Consider the following 26,149-nt stretch of genomic DNA (forward strand, 5'->3'; position numbering starts at 1 on the left):
TAGATAACTATTTTACTCAGTCAATCGTGCATGCTTCGTTTCACCAGAGGTGCTGAGAAAATAGAGAGACGGGCGTTTTCAATAAAAAGTATTTATTGAACAGTCTTCTTTCTCAAGCATAAGAAATGTACTGCTACAATAGTAATACTGGTTATAAAGTACAAGGCATATAATACGAACAGTATTATAAAGTAGTACTGTAAAAGCATGATATGGTTTCTAAGCCATAAGTTGCTTAAAATGTATAAAATACATACAGTGTAAAATAATGACTAAAAGTACTCAACTGGTGCTTCGAAAATACACCTACCCCGGTGTACCTAACCTAAGTCTAGTACAAGGGAAGAAGTAAGTGAGGAGTAGCTTAAGTTTAGTAGTTCTCTGCCAATAATCTATTCCAAGAATTCTCTAAGGGTCTAATCAGCTCTGTACCTTGGTTTTAGAATGAAGGAGGTCTTGTATCTCTCTCTCAGGACTCGATTTCCAAGATACCTGCAAGGGTAAGCCGGAAACACTGGAGCTGGATTTCTCGGCAGGAGAAAAGACAGCGTCTCTCAGTGCGTCAGCTGGAGGGGACGGCTTCCTTCGGCACTTGCTGCTGCAGGGCGTCGGGCAAGTAGTTAGTCGATCTGCTCCAAAACCACTGTGTGTTTGTCTGGGCAAATGTAGGCATATTTATACCTTGAAGGTGCTGAGTTTGACGCATGATTGGACTTAATAATGTCACTCAAAGACTCAATTCTTTGAAAACTCCAGGAGTTCTTGGATAAATCAATATTCAAGCAGGGGTAAGGCCCTAGCTGCTGAAGGTGGGTTTTTCCAAGAAATCGTTGTTGATTCTCGTAACTTAGTGGAAGAAGCCATGCCGTATTTGGGCTGCTAGGCTCAGGCCAAATATGGTACTGATATCTATGCCTATATAAGGATTGGATAATGTATACCTATATAAGGGCATGAATCGGGAAAATTTGCACTAGGGTCCTAGATTCATTTACAACACCCACTCCACTATCTTAAGTTCAATAAAGCTAAACGTATAAGCACTGAACATATCTAAAGCTAGTGTTTACAATCCCACCCCAAAATACATGAAAATTTCCCTTGAACTGGTTGTACACGAGAAAATTAGCATTTCTACAGTACGCATTTAAGGAAGTGATGTCATTCTAAGCATAAAGTATGGTATCTGAAATGCAAACTGAATGAATCATGTAATTACATTTATGAAAATGGCTCTTAAATACAGAAAAAAAGATGGTCGAGACCATTTCATAGCATGACATAGGTTATCAATAGTGGTAGTATTTGGGACAAGGCCAAATATTTTCTCTAGGAAGTGTTCAAAAAGAATTTCTTGTTCTTTAAGACTAGTTCTACTTTAAGCAGATTAGTCTGTGCCAAAAAGTTCAATGCTTTGGAGAGAAAAATTCAATTGGTTGTGAAAAAATAGAGTTCCAAAGTTAGAAGTCTTTGTTTTGAAAGCCGAATTTCAGAGTTCATGGAACTCTAGTGTGCATAAATAAAAAGTTATTCTCGGTGTCGAGAAAACATCAGATCGTCTAGGCTGGCAAAGAAATCGTCTACCACAGTAAGTGAAAGTGGAACTATTTGATCAAGCAGATCAAATGTACACAGATGAGAAGCATTGCATTCAGCGCCAGGTGCCGCATTAGCAGTATTCATATCAGATGGTACCTGTGTGCCTGTTGATCCTCGTATCTCACCCTCATTTAGACTTACTGATGAGACCTCAATGAATGCCGTCATCAGGATTGGTAACCGTTGGGGACAACATGATGCATGAGTTGTTACCGGACCTAGCAAGGCGTCGACATCCAATGGCAGGACAGATGGAAGTGTAAGACAGATGTCCAACACGTATTCCTCTCCTCAAAGCAGGCATCGTAAAACAGGTAAGAACGAAAGAAACCAGTTTGTGTTCAGATCTCTTAAACAAACCAAGCCAAGAATCTGTGTAATTCTCTCACGATACCTCATGGCAAGGAGGGTCCCTTCCATGGTAATCTGGGTATCGTTGGTTACCGGACTTGCCATATCGGAGCAGAAGGAATAAAAATAGAATTCCTGCTACGAGTCCCAAGATGAGAGGCAGACCGCCGAACACAGAGTGCACGAAATTTGGAAAAATTCTGAGGACTGCTTCAAATGGTGCTAACAGTCCTGAAAAAATCCTCTTAAATACTTGTGCGATGCCACTGGTATCAGACATGTTCAAGATTTGACGTAACATTTCTGCGAAATGTACTGGGCAGTTTGTTGATAATAATGCATGTATCTCTGCAGATGTCCTCGCAACTTGCAGATCATACGTTTCTCTAGACGAGGTCAGTGGCACAGTCTTTCCAAAAGAATGGCTTTTATTCTGCTTAAAGTATCAATTCGTATAGAAGAGATATTCAATGAAGGCCATAATGCCATCCCACTGTCTGTCTTGCTCTTTGGATACAATACTTGCATAAACAAGTGACCCTGGATGACACACTAACGAGATAAAGTTTTCCTGGAAACATGCCACAGCAGCTGTGGTCATTGAGCATAACGTAGCTTCCATTGGATAGCTGCCTGAAAATGAGTTCTATCACTGTGGAGGGTGTACCGTGCAGGCGGCAAGAGAGATTACTTACAGAACCGTCGCAGGCTCCATGTCAATTGATACCTTGGCACTAAAGTGTACCACTTAGTGAGTTCTTACAATTTTTACCACTAAGTAATACCTCTTTTCCTTTCTTCCAACACTAGCAGCCCGTCCCAACCTTGTGCAGGAGCTACAGGCTTCCCCGACCCCCGCCCGCCCCAACATTGTCCAGCAGCCCGGGCCCCCGCCGGGCCCATCCCCCGCCTGTCCCGACCCCCGCCTGCCCCGACCCCCGCCTGCCCCGACATGGGTCTGCTTACCTCAGCCGCCGCTCCTCCCGCCTGTCCGCTGCTCGCACCGCCGCTGGCCTGTCCGCTGCTCCTCATGTCACCGCTCCTCCTCCACCCCATGTCCGCCACTCCCTTACCTCAGCCGCTGATCCTCCAGCCTGTCCGCTGCTCGTACTGCCGATGGCCTGTCCGCTGCTCCTCACATCACCGCTCTTCCCCCGCGCCATGTCTGCCGCTCCTCCTCGCGCTCCTGGACGCCGCTCCTCCCCGCGCTCCTGACGTGAGCACGCACATCACGGCCGACGCTACTTCGGAGGGACTGCTTTTTTTTTAGCCTATAACCATCTACACACCCTGACGATTCCACCGGTGTTTCGGGTGTGTGGATTGGCGCTGTGGTTCCCGAGTTTACCCGCCTCAAAGGCTGAAAGTTCTTCCTTTATTATAGTAGTATAGATTTGTGTGTGTAAGGTAAAGTCCACGTCGACTTAATGTATTCTTTACCAACCTTTCATACAGGCCCACTGGTATATGCTGTAGACAATACTGAAATTGGAAAATCGCCACTGGTATCATGATGGTGCCATGAATTATCCATTCAATGACAGGCTTCTCAGAAACTGTCAATGGTAATCTTTCCAGTTTTTCAATGCTCAGCACCGTATAGTCTGCTCCTCTTTGTGCCAAAGAGATTTGTTTATCTTTAAGGTTAAATACAGCAAACAATAACGTTGTGTTGATTAGACGCCATGGCATGTAGCCTGAACGAAGATTTTGCAACGTCCGGCCTAACTGCATTATAGAACCTAATTGAGACTGGCCGTGTTGTAACATTAGCCAGTCCTGTTCCATTATGTCAATTGCAGAGGATACAATGCTGTCCAAAGAATATATTCTGGAGAACAGAGTTGTTAACCCATTGTCCACTACAGAGTGCTTTCTCTAAATTAATACGATCAATTTCTCGTATTCTTTCTGCAGTTTCCATTTGCGTTATTTTCCAAGCTTCGTTGTACGCAGTGTATATACTGATGTATATGAAACGTTTTTGCCGTGGTTTGCGAGGCCCCATTAAGAAATCTCGCAAATCATTGCCTTCTTTAAGTAAAGATAAGTGTTGTTTGATTTCCAATAGTGTGGATGTCTTTAGCCACTCAATGCATAGTTTTGATACACTGTATGTTGTTACTATCCCTGGATGTTGACTCTGGGAGTATCTTGGATCTGGCCTGTTCAGTTTTAACCCCGTGTTTTGTTCAGGAATCTATCATGACAGTTATTAGTGTCTTTGGGCCAGATTAACCATTTTTTCCAATCAGGATTAGTTCTGTTTTGTGTTAAAATATATGGTACGTCTACCTCCTTTTCTGTAGTATCATTACTCTCAGAAGTGGGTTTAGGTATAGAGGGTTTATTTAAATCTTTTATCTTATCTGAGCCAAGACAAGAAGTTTGTTGAACAGTGTCATTTAAAAACATTATTTGTTCTGGTATAATGCAGGCTCTGAACAAGGCTCCTAAACCTTGCACCTGCCAGTCTTTCGTGCCCCAGACAGTTTGTGTCTCAATGTTGTCTTTCCAAAAGTCAAAACCTAATGTAGACAGCTGAGCATAAAAGTTTGCAGAATAAAGTTGTTTAGTATTGGTCAACATTGTTTTCATTCCTGTCTTATTTACATTTTTGAAATAAAACGTTTCTGGATTTGTAACATTAAACCCTGAGAAGTACGGAAACTTTTCATGAAATGTTTTTGAGTTGCCTTTTGGTGGTGTTGGACAATGTTCCCTTTGATTATTTGTAAAAACATTCCTAAGGCTTGATGACCATTCTAAATAGTCATGTTCAGTAAATTTTGCAGACATTTCTAAATCTGACATCATATTATTAATAGTCTCAAAGTCCCAATCATCAGAAAATGTGCTGGGTGATACAAAGTCACTTTAAGAAACCTTGAACTGGTGTGGAATCTTCAGCATTTCCACCGGGCCATAGATGTCATAATCAGTTCTATCCCATGCTATACCACCAGGTATAGGAACGGCTGTGATGTTTACTGATGACAGGTCTCTTTTTTCACGATGAGATGATTTGTGAGGTTTTAGGACCAAGTTGATTTTCTGACTTGCTGTGTCCATTGTACTGTATTTTCCATCTATCATTTTTCCCAAGCTTAAAACCAGAATGAGCCAGAGCAGGAGGAAAAGTACACCTAACCCAATCCAAAATTAAATCCATGGTGAAACCAGATATGTTTTTTCAAGTTGATGAAAGAGTTCTCTTATTTTTTCTTTGAAAGTTTTATTTGCTGGCGTTTCTTCAGGTGCACTGGGATCCTCAGAGAAAGTATCAAAGTTGATAAAATAGCCAGAGGCAGTTCTGTCAATTGTTGGAATTGTATCAGAATTGTTATTAATCTTTGGAATTGCTTCTTCCTTTGTCATATTGGTATAGTCAGAGGCTACATCATTGTAGACAGGTGTTTCTTGACAAACTTTTATTTGGGTCTCAAGAGGCAGGAGTTCCATGGCTTTGTTGCATAGTCCTTCTTTTCTTACTGCAGGTTTATCAAAGGTGATAAGTCTTTCAGTTTGAACCTCTTGGATAGTAGCAAGATTTGGTATTCTGCTACATCTTGGGAGTCCACTGGGCCTACTACTTATTATTGGACACATGTTGTGGTTTGACCAGGTCAATGGACACGACTCGGTTCTCCGTTTTACCAGCAAGGGGCAGGAGTACTACTGATCTTGTTCCTTGGATTGCCAAGACAGGTACTCTTTTCCTGTAAGAAGGCCCAAATTCCTTCTTCACCGCTATCTTTTTCCTGACTAGATCCTCAATCTTTGGAATCCAGACAGGTCTTGCTGGTAAAGGTGGTTTTTCTTCAGTAGTCGTTGGCTTCTGTGTTGTGTTACTCAGACTTCTTCTTGTTTCATTTAAGTACTGTAAAACAGCCAAACGATCTTTGACATCAAAGGGTTTTCGTTCCACCACTGAAGTTTGACAATCAAGGTCTTCGATTAACATTCTAGTACCAAATAGTAACTCGTATGGAGGGATTCCACCCAGAGAATTTCTTGGCAGATTATTAAGACTACATTGGATACTTATTAGATGTTTGACCCACCCATCGCCCGAACCTAATACCTTAGCTGTTATGGATTGCTTTATGTCACAGTTTTTTCTTTCCACTGCCGCATTACCCTCAGGATGGAAGGGACTAGAATACCACAATGCAACGCACAAGCTAGCCATGGCCTCTATGTAAGCTTGAGAGCTAAACGCAGGACCCTGGTCAGAATGTAGCATGCCGATTGCGTATGTGCCGATAAAGATTCGCAAATCCTTTATAACAGTTCTGGCGTCAGCCGAGCGCTGGGGCCATATCCCAAAAAAATTTGTCCTAGTAGTTGTGGGATCGCATCTGTCCATGATGACGTCTGCGTGTAGATAGTCTAATGCTGTCTAACAAAGATATCTGTACTGGGCTGGCTACACTGTAGTCAGGTATCTGGTGGTTGTCAAAGCTATGATATCTGTAACAGGTATCACAGTTTATTCCAAATTCATAAACTTGGACGCTCATTCCTGGCCACCAGTACATCTCTTCTAATTCTATTAGAGATTCTAAGATCCCGTGGTGTCTCAGACCCTCTCCCATATGTGCTTTGTGTACCAAAGCAGCTCTCTGGTTCCTGTTTGGAATTACTCTGTCCCCCACTCCAGGGATTCGAGGAAAAGGAACGGAGTTTGCATCAATTATGTATGTATTACCGAGTTGATAATTTAGAGGTAACGCTGCATGATTGACTTCCATAGAGGCTTTTAATGCAAGTAAGGTTTCACCATCTGTTTCTCTTTTCGAGCAAGCGATTGTAGCTACGGAAGCCGTTTGCACAGCTGCCTTTGTGGCTTCATCAGCCAATGAATTCCCTGCAACGGGATCGCCATCACGCTGATGACTCAGTGTATGTATCACGTGAGTCTTTTGTAGTTCTTTCTGTAAAAGAACTACTTGTTCCCAAATCGTTTTATACTTAATTGTGCCACCTTTTGAATTTTTTAACCCGTTTTTAACCCAGTTCTGAAAATTTTCGTTGTAAGATTCAATGCAGAAATACGAATCGCACACTATTAGTGTGGGGAATTCGCGATCAGTATTTTCAAGTGCCATCTTGAAAGCCAGTAGTTCAGCTCGCTGAGCTGTACAGTCTCCCAGTGACTGAGTTTTAGTGACCATAGGTCTGAATTTGCCTTTGCGCCAGCGACCTATAACAATCGCGCACGCAGCACTATAGGCTTGTTTACCCCTAATTGTGGGCTGTGCTGATCCGTGTGTATATATTATACATCCATAATGTTCTAAAGGTAGAATCTCAGTCGGCAGAGGACATTCATGTTCGTATTGGAGAAATTCTTGTGTTTTCAAGTATGGGTCAAACACGTATTTAAAGTCTGTTGCAGCAAGAGAGTTAACCCATTGTATCCATTTTGGATGTAAAGCTTTTGCATTCGGAATTCTCGCTTTTGTCACTGCCTCTAAGGCAGGTACAGGTGTAACGATCATTATGCGTTTACCCTGTGCGAGAGCTCTCTCCTTTGCTACTGCAGTTTGAACCGCTGTCAGAATTTTCTCAGTAGAAGTTAATTTATTTTCTGCTTGTGTGTACAAGTGTGATTTGTATGCTATTGGTACCGTTTCTCCTTCATCAAAGGTCTGGTACGTGAATCCGCATCTCCCTGGGATGATACGGATCACAAGGTTGCACACGTTTTCGCGTGTCTGTAATTGTGTTTTTGCTAACATGTCTGTTTGGACTGAACGCAGAATTTCTGCGTGTGTTTGAGTCCAATTAGTTGGTTTGAAATCAGGTTTGATTAATTCGTAGAGAGGTTTTACCCTCTCTGCATAATTCAGAACATTAGTTCTTCCAAAATTCAGGAAACCTAGAATTGACTGTAAGTTTTTCAGCGTCTTTGGAGGTTGTAGCAGCGAACATTTTTCTAGAAAATTAGCTGCCAGGCTTTTGCCTTCACTTGATAACTCGTAGCCTAGAAATAGGACGTTGAGGTGGGCAATCCGTGATTTCTTAAAATTGAATTTATACCCTTTCGATCCAAACCCAAGTATTATGGTGTTCACTCTTTTCAAGTGTACGTCCAAATCGTCGTCTGTAAGACAGATGTCATCGACATAAGATAATGCCTCATCATCATACATTAGTAGTAACTCTGTTACCCTGGCTGAAAATAACCCTGGACTATTCTTGAATCCCTGGGGGAGACGGCAAAATTGTCGCTGTGTCCCCATAATTGAGAAAGCGGTCAAATGCCTGCTTTCAGGTGCAATGTTTTGACAGAAAAACCCATTCGAAATATCTAATGTGGTTTTATATTTTTTACACACTATGTTATTCATTAGTGGTGCACTATGTGCATTTTGTACTGCAAAAGTTTTGCAACAAGAGTTTAAGTGTCTGTAATCCAATACTATTAGCAATTCTCTACTTGGCATATTTTCTATGTCAGGATGTGGTGTATAGCCGGCTAGTACCAGCCATGTAGCTCCTGGTCTATCTAGTGGACCGAACCTGGTAATATGATTTTGATGTTGTAGGGCGCCATTAAACCAGAGCTGATGCTCTTGGTAAGTTAGTTGAATTTCAACGTCCTCGAAAGGAACGTATTCCACTGGAGGTTCCCTCTGCTTTTTAGTAGTGGAACTCCTGTGTTACTGGATTTGCTTGTGGAAAAGTAATCCATGAATAGAATACCTCTGTCTGCCGATATTCATGTGCCTCTATAACAAATATAACTTTACCACCTCTCGATGATACCCCATTTTCTATAAGTTTTATAGTTATGGTTTTCATTATATTTGCCGGGATGATTACAGCATCCTCGCCGTTTTCATTAAACCCTGTAACGTCTAAACCCGGTTGGTTCGCATTTACTGCAGCTCCAACGGTTGCGTTGTTGTCGCCGTTATCCGACATTGTTTAATGAAAGTTTGCAGAACAAGTTTCAAGGAAACAAAGATTAGGTGCAGAAAGATTTTGGAACACTGTATCCTTCAACGTTGAATAAACCAAAAACTAATATATAGGATTTTCGTCCTACTCAGTTTTGGCGAATATTAACCTTTTACCTACTCCAGACGTCCTTTGGAGCATTTTACGGAAAAAAGGGGTTTGTGTGAAAAGCACAACTGAGTTACTCTAGTATCTAGCAATAAATTATCACCTTACCAAACATTGGGCACCATGTAGTGTAGTTCCTATATTCCCAATAGGCTCTGCGCATTGGAATAACATATCCTATAGTTTAGGCGTAGTACTGAAGTCAACTAGGTCTCTATTGTATATATTAAACTTAATTGTGAGTGCCAGCTAGCTCAGAGGTCACTAGAAACTTTCTCGAATAAACAAGAAGGGATTAGTTTCTGACAACCGCATAAACATGACAACTTTGTTTCCCAAGAATAAGAAATCAATCTCTAATGTCCGTATTGTGGGTGTTCTGGAGGGCATGGAGGGCCCGTCAACAGACTGGTTTGTGGAGGATCCCATTCTCAACCACCTAAAGCCGAAGCGCCTATCAAATGTTTTCTCAGTGGAGAGAGCTCATCGGGCGTTGGGGGCGAGGCCCAAGCCAGGGGCCCGCCACGTACCATTATAACCTGCATCCTGAACTATAGGGACCAGGATGCCATCCTGCTGGCATCAAGGGTGTCCGGGGATCTGCACCTGGACAAAGCCATGATTCGCTTCTTTCCGGGTTTTACGCTTAATGTACAGCGCCAGCGGAGATCGCTTGAAGGTGTTAAAAGAGCCCTCACGGATCAAGTAATCAATGTAATGTAATGTAATGTAAAAAGTATTTATTCAGCGCACGGACACCAGGCGGTTTCATGGCGCATAAAGTACATGATGGTATACCTGGCGTGCCTCAAGATCCTGGATGGTGAGAAGGCGTTATTCTTTGACTCGTCGGCCGAGGCAAGCGACTGGATGGAGGGATGGCGGACCGTGGGCCGTCAGAATGGCTTGCGACGCTCGACCTTGGGCCATGCCGGTCAGGGGTCCCAAAACAGCATTAGTCAACCACGAGAGCCCCAGCAGATCGTGCAGACATCCCTCAAGTTACTGTAGTGGTAAAGAGGACTTGGGGTACTGTGGGCGAGGGAGGGGGGGCGGAATGCCTCGTGGGTCCTTGTTTTTCGGAGGTGCTCTGACGGGAGGCTCTGGGGCGGCAGACTCTTCTAGTAATGCAACTTTGGGACTCTTATGGGGTTTGTGATTGATCACTGGGGGTCTCTGGCACAGCTTTCTTGCGTTGGGGGAGGGGTGGGAGTGGGTTGGGCGGGGTCCAGGCAGAGAGATCCATTCATGGGGTGTGCACTCTGCCATTTACGTATGTCTTCTTCTGCAAATGCAGGCTTATGTTCCCTCTTACTGTTGGTATGGGGTTGATGAGGCGACAGGCCCTCTGCGTGTTTAAGAGGTGGGTGGTTGGGGGCCCACTTAGCAGGGAGGCAGGGAGGGGGGTACGGTAATTTGGGAATGCTTATGGTTGGCTCATGGTGACTCTAATTTAAATGTTTGTTCGACATCTTGTTATGCAAGCCACTCGTGGGGGAGGGATCCGGACAGTTCAAATTGATGGTACCTTAAGGTTGATTAGAAGCATATTAGGATTTGGTCATGGAATGTCAACATGTTGGGAAATAAAATAAAGCGGACACTAGTCCTGCAGTATCTGAAACGCCACGCTCCTGATGTAGTGCTCTTACAAGAGATTCACCTTAGGGGTAATACGTGCAGGGCTCTGGACCGATTCGGCTACAAGATGGTGGCTCACTCGGGGTTCACGTCTGGCTCCAGCGGGGTGGGGATCCTTGTACATAAAGTTCTTCCGATAGTAGTCACGGGTACGTGGGCCGAAGATTCAGGATGTATGGTGGCTGTGGCGGTCAGGTGGGAGGGTCGTACATTAGTGTTTAGCTCCTGTTACATCCCACCAGGGTTGCACGCACAGACCTATGTTAAAATAGGGACCCATTTGGCTGACCTCCCCCAGGGCACACGGATACTGGGAGGTGATACCAATGCGATCATGGATGCGTACCTTGACCGCTCTGGGGAGAGGCAGGGAAATAGGGGAGAAGCGGGCTTGCACGGCTTTATAACAGCATTGGGCCTCAGTGATATATGGCGCGTACACCATCCTTCACAAAGGCACTACACTTTCTATTCTGCAAGGCACAGTTCCTTCTCCAGAATAGACCATCTTTCGACCCAGGGAGACCAACTGGGCGACTTCGTGGACTCCTGCATCAAGAATCTCAGATCATTCGCCAGTGGGGGTTACTCTTAGAGGGGCGAAAACAACCAAGGCGGCTTTCCCTAGGATTGATTCATGGCACCTCAAAGATAATGCTATAGCAGATAAGCTACTTGAAGGCTCCCAACTGTATTTCGCCGAGAATCAGGGATTGGTCGATTCCCAAGTAACCCTGTGGGAGGCTTGTAAAGCTGTCTTGAGGGGACAGGCCAAGGCGCTAATTGGGGCCCAGAAAAAGGAACAAGCACTTCAAATCGCGCAGTTGGAAATTGAGGTGCTCGAACGGGAAACGGGTGGGGCCCCCTCAATAGAGCATAGTCACGACCTGGCTCTCAAGCTAAAGGAACTCCGCGCGTTGGCGGAGGGTGAGGCGCGGGCCTATTCCTTCACAACGCAACACCGGGTATACGACGCCGAGGATAAAAGTATGAAGCTCTTAGCATGGCTCAAGTGCAGGGACCGGGAGCGATCCTGGGTCACGGAGGCGAGGGGCGAGTCTGCATCCCTGGTATCCTCCGGGGCTGATATTGCAGAAGCCTTTGTGTCCTACTATGAGGGGGTCTACGCCTCGGTATGCACCAGATCGGAATCGGACTGCGAGGAGTTCCTGTGGGACTTCGTCTTGCCTAAGCTGTCCCAGGAGCAGACCGATAGCCTAAACGCTGACCTTACGGCACTAAAACCTGGGGAAGCCCTTAATGCACTCAAAGCCGGGAAGGCACAGGGTTCCAACGGGCTCCCAGTTGAAATATACAAGCGGCAAGCCAATTTTGTGATTGGACCCCTCAGACGAATGTTCCTTGAAGCGAGGGAAGCGGGGAGGCTCCCGCTGGACCAGCGAGAGGCCACGATTCTGGTCATACACAAGGCCGGGAAACCGGCGGACTAATGCTCGTCTTACCGTCCGATATCGCTCCTTAATGTGGAGGCCAAGGTGTTGCTAAAGCTTTGGCGACTAGACTGCTCTCTGTCCTGCCTGACCTGATTCATGTGGATCAGTCAGGATTCATGCCCCACAGGAGTACTAGGCATAATTTACGTCAGCTGTATGGAGTCTTATATGACCGAGGACGTCGGTGACACCCAAACGGCATTAATGGCGCTGGACGCCTCCATGGCCTTTGACAGCATCGAATGGTCGTATTTATTCATGGTCCTGCAGCGGTTGGGCTTTGGGCCTGTCTTCTGCAGTTGGGTGCGGTTATTGTACGAACAACCGGTGGCAAGGGTGAGGGTAAACGGGGCGATGTCTCGGACGTTTCCCCTGCGGCACGGCACCAGGCAGGGTTGTCCTCTATCCCTGCTCCTCTTTGCCTTGGGCCTGGAGCCTCTGGCACACTGGATTCAGAGAGAGCGGTCGTTTTGGGGACTGGCTTTGGCCGACGAATGGGAGGAGTGTATATCCCTGTACACTGATGATATCGTTCTCTATATGGCCAGACCTTACCATTCAATGGCGCAGGTGCTTCATCTCTTTGAGCTCTTTGGTAGCTACTCCGGCAACACAATTAATTGGGCCAAATCCCTGATATACCCATTATCAGGCCCTCCCCCGCGAGTTCCGACACAGTGTCCTGCTTCTATAGTTACTGAGGGATTTAAGTATCTGGGGGTGTATGTCACTAGGGACAGAACGGAGTTCTTCACGAAGAATCTTGAGCTGCATCTGGCATGGTTAGCATTGGACGTTGCCCATTGGAGGTCCTTGCTTCTTTCCCTGATGGGACGCGTCGCGCTCTTCAAAATGTTGGTACTGCTGCACCTCCTCTATATCCTGCAGAACACATCATATCCGGTCCTGGGGGGGTGTTTAAGCGTATGTCCCAGGCCTTGAGAATGCTGCTTTGGGATGGGGAAACCCCAGAATATCAATATGCAAGCTCACACAGGGGTGTACCTTCCCGGATGTTCAGTTGTATTATTGGGCATCCCATTTGCTGGTCATTAACGATTGGACGTTTGGGGCGCAGTCGGAACTGGCATATAGGGTTGATAGATATGTCATGCCAGAGGGCAACTGCGAACCTCTGCTGTACTCGTGGAAGCAACAAAGGGATCTGCTCTCGCACACGGGGTGGTGCTCCATTGCTGGAGGGAGGCCAATAAATAATTGGGGTGGGCCGGCACTATAAAGGGAAGGACCCCGCTGTGGTCTGGTGATCTGTTAGTGGAGGTGAAACGGCTTACTGGCTTTAAGGGCGGGAAACTGATTGGGATTGACTATCTGGGAGATGTCTGGAAGGGGGATGCCCCTAAATCCTTTGACTATCTCCAGAACGAGTATCGAATACCCGACTCCCAGCATTATCATTATCTGCACCTTGTGCATGCCCTGCGCACACATACGTGCGGACACTTCGATCCTGGAATACTCGCCCATGGAAGACAGGCTCCTGCTAGATCCTATCATAGAGAAACCCACGGCCACTATTTACCACAAAATCATAAACAATACGCCTGACACCCTGGTGTCTTTGAGAGTGAGATGGGAGGAGGATATTGGTGTCCTGGAAGACAGCGACTGGCAGGATGCCCTGCAGAGCCCCTGCGAAGTGGCGATACGGATTAGGTTCCACCTGGTTCAATTAAAAATCCTGCATCGGGTGTATTACCCGTGCACCCACCTGTTTGCTTGGGGCAGGAGTCTGTCCCCCTTGTGTGCGAGGGGGTGTCGTGAGGAGGGTTCCTTTTTCCACATCCTTTGGGACTGCCCATACATTGTGCCGTTCTGGTCCAGGGTGGCGCATACTATGGCAACAGTAGTAGGCTCGCCGGTCCCAGTGGAGCCTAGGTGGCTTCGGCTGATGATCAAGGGACCGATGGACTGGTCGAGGTATGATGAAATCTGGTTGGCCCTGGCGGCTGGGGTGGCCAAACGGAATCTTGCTAGTTCTTGGGGGGCGCAGGTGCCCCCACAATGGGACCAGTGGCAGCGAGACTTGGATTGGTGTCAGAGGGCAGAGGTGACAGTCTACAAGGCAAGGGGTAGTGTTAGGAAATGGAAGAAGGTCTGGGGTCCCTGGCGAAAATACAGGGTGGGACAGGACTGATGACGGTTGTTGTTCTATGGTACTGTACTGCATGTCTTTGTATGCAAAATGTATTGTTATCCTTGCACATGCCATTTAAGCACTGCTATATATCTTTTGAGTCACTGAGCAAAGTTAATAAAAAGATTACAAAAAAAAAGAACAGTATGCCCTGTGAGAAAGAGGGGAGCGTTGGAGGGAGTGAGGTCCAGTTGGGAGTCCTACTATGAGGGCTCCCTCTGCGAGGTGTGAGGATTCAGCTGTGCACCAATAGAGTTGTAGACCATTTGCAGGATTGTTTATGTGATCCCCGTATCCCAGGAGAGGGCCGACGTAGACTCAAACCAGCATTGAGCACTGTGTGGAGGGCACAAAGCTCGCATTGCCTCATGGCGGTGACCTCGTGTGCCAGAGGGGGCCACCATTGGAGTAATGGTGTGACCAGCATGACAGGACTCGTGAACACCTTAGCAGCGATCACATATGCCAGGAGGGACGACTTTAGTGTGGGCGATTGTGTAGGAGGAGACTACATTGCATTTGCAGGTACAGCCGCAAACCATTGTGCTGCTTAGGAGAGTGAGCCTGCACCTGCTTGGTGGTATCGCCTGTACTGCAAGCAGCCCAACTTCTCAGGATCAGGACCAAAACTCACAAGTGCCCACACTCTGGACACCCGCTGCAAAGCCAAACGGTTCTGTGCTGCAGAAGCGGGTAAGACTTGAACTGGCCCTGGTGGGCACCAGGGGTTTCGCTGCTGAAGGTGCTGCTGCACCATAGACATTTTTGACTAATTCCTAAGACTCAGTGGGGACCTCTTGAGTATGGCCTACTAGTAAGCATTCCCTGGATGCAGCCACCAGTGACTAGGGAATAATCCAAACCATGTTATAAAAGGTTGGGAGGGACAGGGATTTCCCTGACAACAACTAGAGCCTTGACCTCAAGGGGATTGTGTTATTGCTTATGAATGTCATCATACTCGAATATATAGAGTTAGAAATAAAATACTTATTCTTCTTATAAAAGACAGTAATACAATGGACATTTTGAGTTATGAGTTGTGTTCTCTTACCTGTATCTAAACTTCCCCCCAGGGGAGCCTTTGACTTCTCGTTCACAGCTATCACTGAGAGTCAAGTGCAGAAGGGGTACTTGGCCCAATTGCTCAGGATCCATGGTAGCTCGGGCCCCGGGTCATCAGGAGTAAAAGGCCTCAACCACCATGGTTGGACTCAGTAGCCCCTGTGTGCCCCATGGCCTTCTGAAATGGGTTCTGACAGTCATACCCACTTGATTTGTTCATATCATGATAATAAAAAAGGCTTGCATCTTAGGGACTCTGCAGAGGTGACTCACATTTCCTCCCATGTAGATCATTTATTTGTGTCTAGCGCAGATATGCAGAGAAAATAAGGTACCTGGGGCATGTCTGACCATTTCCCCATCAAACTTTCAGTTGGCCACTTTAAAAGGTGTAGGCAGGGCACCTGGCTCTTAAACACAAGGGCCATAACAATAAATTAAATTGGCAGACGACCTAAAAGAAAACACGGAGGAATATTTCTGTAAATATTTGGGGTTAGCACAGTCAAAGAGAACACTATTGGAGGTCTTTTAACCAATAACACCGGGTAATGCAGAGGATTACCTTAAGTAAAAAGACAGAATGGCCAGTGGCGTAATGAAAATAATAGGACCTCCCTGTAGAATGTGAACAGTGGCCATTGAGTCTCCTATATAGATATTCATTCGACTTAGGTAGAATGAGGCCCCTGTGATGGATGGGGTCCCCCTAATGACTCGGGGGCTGCAGGGGCCTGTGTTATGCCACTGAGAATGGCTGCTACTGTGGGCTAGAAGCCACCATAGTGGCACCAGAAGGAGGGTATTTGTGGTCCCTGGTTCCCTAGAGGTGAATAAGTAAAAAGCAAGTCATCTGCAGTATGGAGGATACCAAGGCTATGTAGATGGCATCCCAATTCACAATTTATTAATACAGGGCTAAAACAGGGGAACTGGCGATGGTTCACTTGTAAATTGACAGGGATTAAACCTCAAGGCTTGTCAGCGAAATGAGAAATGGCGTGCTGTGAAAGTCACTCATACTGCAGAGATATTCAACAAACATCAAGTGTTCTTTTGATACATAGGCCACCTGGACCTTCAGGGCACTTTTTTGAATTCATTTAATGATCCTGTCTCTCAGGTATCACTACAGTACACTAAATGAATTATTCTTGGAGATTTTAATATTCATTGGGATCTTGCATCTGACAATTCCACTTTCACCTTACAGGACATCATGGCTCCTCTGGAACTCCTTCAATCGGTTGCAAAACCCACTCATGAAGGAGGACATATAATAGATTTACTTTTCTCTAATTTTGATCTGTCCTTGCCGGACCCTCTTCCTTTAGTTTGAAAAGATCACTATTGGATCCAGTTTAACTGGTCTACCTCCCGTCTGGGTCACCAGAATAATTGTGTAAGACCCCACCTGTCCCATCCTTTCTCCAAAATTACATGTAACAATCAGCGGGTGGCTTTGGAAAACAATACCCCATCCCTCCTGGGTCCCATTGACTCATCTGTGACAGAATATGACCTTTGGCTGTGCACCTCTGTGGAGAAACTTGCTCCTCTCCCGAATTGTGCTCCCGGCAGGAAAAAGGTCTCCAATCCCTGCTTCTCTGACACCCTTAAACAAGAGAAAAAGCTATGTAAAAAGACAAAATGGGCATGGAGAAAAAATTATAGCTCAGAATCTAAAGAATTATATAAAATAGCTTTGAAGAAATATGCAACCCTGATAAACTTCACAAAGAAATATTATTATGAGGGATGTAAAGGAAAACGTGCCTGACAGTGGAACCCTCTACTCGACAGCACCTGAGCTGCTATCCCTCTGTTATTCTAACCCCTCTATGCTTGCTGGAGTCTGTGTGCACACTGGATCGCACCCACTGTCACAATGCAAGTCCCAATAGGAACCTAACAATTTAAAACATAAGCACGGGTGCACCACATATCAATTTCAAGGAAGAACAATTATAAAGTCTGTATCCAACACGGATGTTCTTCCAAATTTCCTTTTTATTCCAAATTCAATAGCTTTTTAAAACGAGGTCATAAAAATCACTGTTCACAAAGGTACAGCCTGATGAGATTGCTCTATTCAAATTTTCAGTGCCCTGAAGAAGTCCTTTTCAAGGACGAAACGCGTCGGCTGTACCGTTGAGAACAGTGAAGTCTATGACCTCGTTTTAAAAAGCTATTGAATTTTGGAAGAACATCGGTGTTGGATACATACTTTATAAATGTTCTTCCTTGAAACTGATGTGTGGTGTACCTGTGCTTATGTTTTATATTATGAGGGATGTATAGAAAAAGCAGCAAATAAACCAAAATAAATCTTCAAGATTGTGAAAGATTTTGCCAATCCTGCGGCTTGCCATAGAAGCATGGCCCCATTGGCGGATTGATGTGAGCAACTTGCACTATTCTTAAAAAATAAAGTCCAAGATATGCAAAATAGCCTTCCGACAGTTTCGAACCAAGATGCAGTTGCTGGTAGCTCAGTTCAGATTGCTATTCCTACTTCTTATGGACTTTCTGAGTTAAGCACTATTTCTCTGGAAGACTCTAAGACTGCGACCTTACATCTTAAATCTTAAATTGGGCTATCTGAATGATCTGTGTTCCCCTTCCATAATGGCTTTAGGTGTAGATGTTGTCAACCCCATCCTGAATACAGTGCTGAATAAGTCTCTTGTCACTGCAACAGCGCCTTTATGCTGGAAGAGAGCCAAAATTGTCCCTCTATTAAAAAATTGTAGTGCACATCCGGATGTGCCAAGCAATTGTAGGCCAATCTCCCTCCTTCCTACATCTTCTAAGCTAGCTAGAAAAATGTGTGAATAGTCAGCTCTCTAATTTTTTGGAGGTCAATGGGCTTCTTCATCTGAGCTGATCTTAGTAGGGGTGGCTCCTCCTTTAGGGAGGAGCGTCGCCCCACTGCTTTCTCGCAGTGCAGAAGCAGAAACATAAAATGGTATTTTAAATACCATTTTATGTTTCTGCTTCTCCCGCTGCGAGAAAGCAGAAGGCATGCTATGCCTGATTGGGGGTGGGTGGGTGGGTGGGCGGGTCGGGTAGAAGTGGCTTGCCACCCCGAGTGCCCTTACTGTTTGGTCGGCCCTGAAGATTGGTAAGCACAACATTCAACTGAAGAGTATGAGTAACTGTCGAACCACCAACACAATTTATGTCATCATATGCCCCTGTGGACGGCCCTACGTTGGCGAAACAGGACGTGAGTGCCGAACCCGGATTGGGGAACATAAGTCAAATATTCGAAATCAGAAAAGTGGGGCTCCACTTGTGGCACATTGGACCACGGCCAAACATTCAGAGAGTGATCTCAAATGGTCCTTTCTTGAAAAGATTCGGAACATCCCTGGCAAGGATGCCACACTGCTGAGAAAAAAACGTGAGGTGTACTGGATCTTTTTTCTTGATTCTGTCAATATGGGTTTGAACGAGTGCTGCCCATGGGAGAACGCTATCTTGTAGGGATTTTCCTATCTGTTTAAAACCATGAATATGGTTATTCTATGCTGCTGTGATCGGTGCGATTTATATTTGTCCTTATGCTTATGTGCACCCTCGCATATATCTGACACCTGGGTGCTCTTTAATTTGCTCCTTTCCAGGTCGGATCTTTTGGATGGATTTTCCATTAAAAAAACCCGTGATAGGCCCGGGCCGCTATGTTATCCTTATTTCACTGGATTGGGTGGATCTGTCCCGTTATCGCTGATTGCTTTTAGTTTTCCATCTTTGGGCCCTGCTCTGGCCCCTAATGAGGCTCTCTCCCTTTAAAACATCAATCGTCCTCCGGGTCCGATCCAGGTTTTCATTTGTGTGCTCCTCATTAGCTCGAGCCCGCCCCTGATCAATAAGGAAACCCGACCCGGCTTTTCATTTGTGTGCTCCTCATTAGCTGGAGCCCGCCCCTGATCAGTAAGGAAAGAAAGAGAAGGAGGGAAGGGAGGTGTGTCCTCCCCATGCTTTAAAAACCGCAGGAACCCGGCTTAGATTTCCTGAACGCCCGGGCTGCTGTGATTGCCGCCGGAGGACCCGATAAGAGAATCACTGACCCATATCTCGGAGGTAAGCTCTCTAAACTTTTGAGGTTCCCAGCCCTAATTCCAGCCTGTTGGCTTTGGTTCTTGTACATACGGTTTCTTTTCCTGGCCGTTTGTTTTAAAATCGAAATCGCCGACCCAGCCTCGTATGCACCACAATCGTGGATCGGCTGATAGAGAAAATGCAAATAACTGCTGGCTCTTACGGAATACAGTGTTATAATGTAACACCTCAGCCCCCAGAAACGCCTTTGATTTTAATTATATACGGTGTCAGAATGTAGCGTTTCAGTCATCCAAAACGCCCGAGATGTAATTTTGTTTTAGACATCAGTTTCGGTATACTTATATCATCTCCTGCTCTCTCTATGTTTAGAGCCCCGAGCCTACTAATATCGGAGAGCCGTCTTGGCTGGACAATTACCGGGCCTTTGAGCCATGAAAATCAATTTCTGGGAAGAAGCGGTTTAGAACAGAAATATCTTGCCTGAATAGTAAGTTTTAAAGCACGTTTGTTTACGTGAGGTTTAGACATCTTTATGAAGAACTTTCGCTACCACTATTAAATCTCCCTCATTTTTTGTTTACAGGTTATCTGTTGCTCAAGTTTTGCTTTGAAAAAATGGGCATTTACAACACTCTGGCGGAGTAAACAAGCATCTGCTACTATTTAAGATCCTTAAGTAAGTCTTGATTTAAAAGTAAGGAGTGTTACGACACGCCCCCTTGACAGAAACTTTAGAAACTGACGGAAAAAAACTGTCTTCCCTGTCTCCTAATAGAGTCCATCCTGAGTCAGTTTTTTCATTCTATCTAACCGGCCTGAACCTCCTGGAGAAACGGGAGTGGCACCTTGCCCTCACATTGTGGATATAAGGTATATATCTTATCATAGCTCTACATTACTTAGACCAGAAAAACGCCTCCAATAACCCCATTGATAGATTCCTGGGAGAGCTAATTACAAGAGCTCCTATTGTTGTCCCAAGCTTTCTCTCCTGTACATGGTGTGCAATGTCTTTTTGATATATTTTTTTACATTTTGTATTTTTTGACTAGCGTTTGTTTGTCTTCCTCAAGGGATTCCTTTGCTTCATGACCCTTTTGGGCTAATAATTAATCACAGTGCGATAAGGCCTTTATTAAGATGCACAGTTCTTTGAGCTCGCTGCACGCACTCTGTGAACTGAACCTTATCTGCCTAGAATACGACTGTTACAAGAAGGACAATATATAAACTTGACTTGGTCTCAAATCTAATTACTTTATCACGGACATAACCGTGTTTGCCTCTTCAAAGTAACTGTATGTAACTGTATTTTAGAAAATGAAGTGAAAAGAGAATGTAATTGTGTATTGTGATTCTAAAAATTGTCTCTTTTGTTCATCACAGAGTGACCACGGCTGTAAAACTGTACTGTTCCCCCCTTTTGCTCCCCCATGTATACATGCCCTGATGAAGGTGCCGCCGTAGATCGGGCTTGGCCCCGAAACGCGCGTCGGCGTGGTGACCATCTTTTCTGCCTACACCATCTGGCATTTCCCCAGCAAGTTGCTGAGAGGATACCGCAGAATTACCTCAGTGTATTTGTGTGTGATGGGTTTTGAGGTTTTTGTATTTTGTTAATTGAATAAATGGTTTGAATGTGTTAGTTGATCTGAGTGGAATGAGTCTGTTTTTGAATGAAAGATGAGAGGGTGCATAGGGGATATGTATTTATGTATATTGTGATTCCATCACTGTGCTCTGCATTTATTTGAAGGATGATGTTTTTACATGTTTCTGAAATCAAATTTATATTTTGAAAAATGAAAATAAAACTATATATTTATTCTGAAGCTGTGTTGAGAATTTGATTGTGGTGACGTGACAGTCAGTGAGCTCACAGTTGTGTTGTTTGACTATTGCGGGACTCTTTATGAGCCCTTAAACTAAAATATAAAGGGCAGACCTCTCTTCTTTGAATTTGGATTTATTTATCCCCTGCCAGTCTGCCCTACATCTATTCCAGGGGGCCCCGTCTTATATTTAGTGACTGGTCGGCCCTCTGGGGCCAACCAAACCAGTCATGCGCACTCTGGATTTTCGCTATGTAGGCTGCATGCAGCCTACATAGAGAAAATGGCCTTTCTACAAGCGCCTGGCTGGCCACCGTCCGCACCACTCACAACGCTGCCATTGCAGCATTGTGATTGGCTTAGGGGAGGGGAGGGAGGCTGCCTTCTTCCTGTTCCAGCAGCGGGACCCGGCCAGGAGCGAGGTCGGCATGGGATCGGTAAGTACATTTTTCAAAATTTATTTTGAAAATCCCCCCAGCACGAAAACCCACGAGAACCCCCACACGACCTAACCACCCAGCCCCCCCACCCACGAGTCATGAGAGCTGCGACTGGATCTTAGACCTGGGTATAGAACTGAAACTGCCTTGATGGATGTCTTTGATCTTATAAGAGGTACCATTGATGCTGGCGATAGGGTAGTCCTGGTAATGCTGGATCTGTCATTTGACGTGGTCCCATATGCCAGGCTGCATGCCGCTTGCTTGAGATTGGCATTAGAGACAATGCCTGGAAGTGGCTGAAGTCCTTCCTTGAGGATCGGGGTCAAGAAGTCTAGTTACCTCCTTTATTCCTCTGCTAGCCGAAGGGTGTCAGTCGGAGTCCCTCATGGCTCAGCACTTAGCCCCACCATTTTCAATATCTATATGTCCACCCTAGCCAAGGTGGTGGAATCATTTGGGGCTAAGATTATTTCTTACGTAGATGAAACCCAGATTTCCTTTGCTTTTAGCAAAGGGGTGCGCATTGATCCAGATGCTAATCAACACTGTTTCTCGGCTGTCTTCCAAAGGAGATTGTAGTTTAACTGCTAGAGCTGCCGAATTTGAAGCTGAGGAACCAGGTTTGAGTCTGACGGGAGGCTCAAGCATCCTGTGATTCTGGGCAAATCACTTAATCTCCCCGTGCCTAAAAATGAATGTGTCCATCTGTAATACACCTGGTGCTTATGTCAAGCGCTGTGATCACTTAGGGTCGAGTTAGCGCTATATACAACTGCAAAAAAACAAAACAATGACTTACAACTATTTGAAGTGTAACACTGAAGACAGGGGTGATCAACTTTGGACATAACTTTGTTCTAAACTTGGATCTCCACTGACCTGTAGGGGTGCCCCCACCGGAAATCCAAGCAGCTTCTGCAAAAGATTTAGGGATTAAGTGTTATAATAAAATGGCATTCCACAATCAAATTATCTCGGTGGTTGGTGTATGCTTTGGCATCCTACGCATAGCAAAAATATGATTGCGCTTCCTCTCATTTCCAATTAAGATCACAGTTGTACTGGCCCTGGTGATGTCCAGATTGGACTACGCCAATGCATTATATGCAGGCCTGCCAAAGTATCTTTTGAATAAACTCCAGACTTTTCAGAATGCAGCAGCTCAGTTGGTTCATGGTATCCCAAGATGCAAACATATCTCCATACATTTGCATAATTTGCACTGGCTACCTATTGAAAAATTTGTTCTTTTTAAATCAGCTCACTTAACGCATAGAGCTCTCCTACAGTCTGGACATGATTGTTTCTCTGCCACGATTTCTTTTTACAGCCCGGCGAGAGTGTTATGCTCATCCAATAATCATCTGGCCAACATTCCTAGAGTTCGTCTGCCTACAGCAGGCAGTTGCTCCTTCTCTTTCTTGGGCCCAGTTGGCTGGCACAAGCTCCCTCATCACGTGTGTCAAACAAACACTGAAGCTGCTTTTTAAGAAAAAGCTCAAGATCTGCTTTTTTCTCAGTAATTGTCATCTTCATCTGTTTATTCACAGACCTTATGACACCAGGACTCTCTTGAGTAGCTGAGGGCTCTATAAAACCCTTCACTATCCACTATATGCTGGACAGGAAGCCTTCACTGGAGCAACTAGGCAAAGCAGTTGAGGCAAAAAAAACAAGGGAAACCTAAGGAACCTATGGTTTCCCCGCCCAGTTGTTCATGAAGGCAAGGAAGGAGATAGGTACCCATATGTGGGAAATGGTACAAAAAAGTTTAGCTAAGATTGACACTGTTGCAGAAGACCTAAAACAAGCAGTGATTAACATTAATACCAAAGCCTTGAAAATCAGCGGAGTTATTTGTGCCATAGTGCCCAAGTTCCAGAATTAATGTCGAGGGAAAGGTGTTTTGCAAATGGCGTCACTAGTAGACAACCACTAGGAATTGTGAAGGCACTCATACACCAGGGCCAGAATAGTTTTGTGTCACATATGGTGATCAATCATAATGTCAAGAGCTTGAAAATGCCCTTGCCACATCCCACAAACTTTAGGAACCACTGATGCTTATAAGTATCAAATAAGCAAGACCATAGAGTGTGCCTATGGCAAGGAATGAAAGAAATCAACATAGAACCAATATTATGGAGGTACATTGCATCTAGGTCAGCAGGGCTATTGTGCCCAATCCCAGAAGGCAGAGGTGCCATTAGGCTAGCAGCTTAATTTCTGTGGCTGGACCAGGTGCAATCCTGTGGTAAAAGAGTTATATTGATATCAGGACTTGGAAGACTTTATAGAGTTGTACACCAATGATATGGCCTGATCTGTGGGACATCCATATTGAATGGAGCCTAACATAATTCATCTGAATCACTGTGGTATCTATACCAATATGAAATTGAACTGAGGTGAATCTGTGGTATATCCAGTACCAAGTAGATATGGGGTGGTCAGCGGAAAATCACATCTTCGAACTGAACATGATAGTTTTAAATACCTAGGCATCTACATGACAAGAGAGGATAGTGTTTGGTCACACTACTAGATGCCCTCTGAGAGGACATGCAGCCCTTGGGTAAGGTATGGTTTTCATAGTGGGCATGAATACCCTGCCCTGTTTCCGAGCTTCATGTATGTACTTCAAAACTTCAGTGGTGTAGCAAAGGGGTTGGCTGGGGGGTGGTCCGTCCCTGGGGGCATGAGTTTTGCGAGCGGGGACCTCCCCTCCGCTCTTACATGCACCCGCCGCGTGGTGCCAAATGCAGGAATCACTAGCCCCCCTGCTCTTACATGCGGCCGCCGAGGGCGGCAAACGCAGGGACGGCCACAGGTGGTAAAGTGGCTAGCTACGCCAGTGCAAAACTTACTTCATACAGTACCAATAGATTTGTGCTGTTAAATTGAAAGTCTCCAAAAATATATTTGGTAGATGATGTGCCATGGGGGAATACTATCATTCAACATATAGTGGGATTTGAACAACAACCACCCACCCTGAGCCATAAAAGCTGGCCCCCAGCCCTGAAAACTACCCCAACCCAGCCCTAAAAACCCCCAAGCCTGAGCCCTAGAACCGTCCCCCAGCCCTAAAAACGACCCTGACCCCAGCCCTAAAAAACCCCGCCCTAAGCCCTAAAACCGAACCCCAGTCCTAAAAATTACCTGACACCCCACCCTAAGGCCTAAAGCCCGGCACCCCAGCCCTGAAAACTATGCCACCCTCAGCCCTGAGCCCTAAAACTGACCTCCCTGCCCTAAAAACACCCCCACCCCCCACCCTGAACCCTAAAACCGGCCCCTCAGCCCTAAAACCTACCCATACCCTGCCCAGAAAACTACTCACCCATCCGCTTCCCGATCCTTTACATGTTGTCTGGGCAGGAAGTCCCTTTAAGTCTCGAACACCCCCCGTTTTGCTCCGAGTCTAGAGCGCTGACTATCTTTACCATGCATGTGCCGTTATTGCCTTTACAGCGAAAATCATTGTAAAGGCCAGGCCCAGACTGGCCATAGCGGGCACCGGGCAATCCCCCGGTGCGCAGCAAGGGTGGGGGCCGGTTTTGAGCCCATGGGGCCGATTTTGTTACAGGGCCGTTTATGCAGCATAGCGGCAAAATCGGCCCGCAACAAAATCAGCCGAAAACCGTCCCTAGGAAAGCGCTCGGCGGCACCTCCAACCCCCCGAGTGGGGAGGGGGGCCGGCCGAGCACTTTGCCAGGGCCGGTTTTGGTTCCCTGTCCGGCCCTGGTAAAGGCATGTGTGGTAAAGGCATATGCATGGTAATGCTTGAGTTGTAACAGCATGTGTGGATCAGGGCTAGTAGTTAATGCCGTTTCCCTCTTAAAGAATGCTGGGTGAAAGATCTGGACAATCAGTGAAGACAAGCAGAAACACGCCAAGATGATACCTAGAACAGTAGCAATGTCTGCTAAACTCCATCTGACCAATTCAACTTACCTGTCTTCCTCGCTCTTATCATCTAAGGGAAAAATACATGTAAGAATGCTGCAGCCATTCGCCAAACTAAGATGCATCAGAGAAAATGTGAACTTTTACTTTTTCCACACAACTTAGAAGTGCACAGGGATCCAATAATACTGTGGGAGGTCATTACCTGAGGTATTACCAGAGAGGATGGGGTGGTAACGTAGCAAGGACTTGAGACTTTTTTCTTGGACCTTGTCGAAGACTTAGAATTGGGCGGAGGTAAAACTTTGCTAAATTGCAGGCTGGCCTTAAGCAAACACAACACAGCAAAACAATGGCGGGTACTAAAGGAACTTAATGAAGAGTATGGCAGCTTACTAGCACCATTCACTCAACCACGTCCATGAAGCACTGACCAATGAAGGATGGTCAGTCCTAGCACTGAATACCAGTAAGCCTTTTATGCTCTTGATGGGACCTTCCTAAAACAGCTCCTGTATTCAAGCCAGCTGGCTGCAGTTAAGAGGTAAT

At 45.5% G+C, this 26,149-nt stretch overlaps 1 long non-coding RNA gene across 1 annotated transcript; it reads left to right on the forward strand.

Moving 5' to 3' along the window:
- Positions 1-19,363: 19,363 nt before the first annotated feature.
- Positions 19,364-21,246, forward strand: LOC147716788 (uncharacterized). The gene is made up of 5 exons (XR_015295783.1): positions 19,364-19,434; positions 19,786-19,903; positions 20,000-20,092; positions 20,192-20,286; positions 20,803-21,246. It is a non-coding gene; the product is annotated as an uncharacterized LOC147716788 (long non-coding RNA).
- Positions 21,247-26,149: the final 4,903 nt, after the last annotated feature.

Source organism: Lissotriton vulgaris, chromosome 5, assembly GCF_964263255.1.
Source record: "Lissotriton vulgaris chromosome 5, aLisVul1.2, whole genome shotgun sequence".
Lineage (NCBI taxonomy): Eukaryota > Metazoa > Chordata > Amphibia > Caudata > Salamandridae > Lissotriton > Lissotriton vulgaris.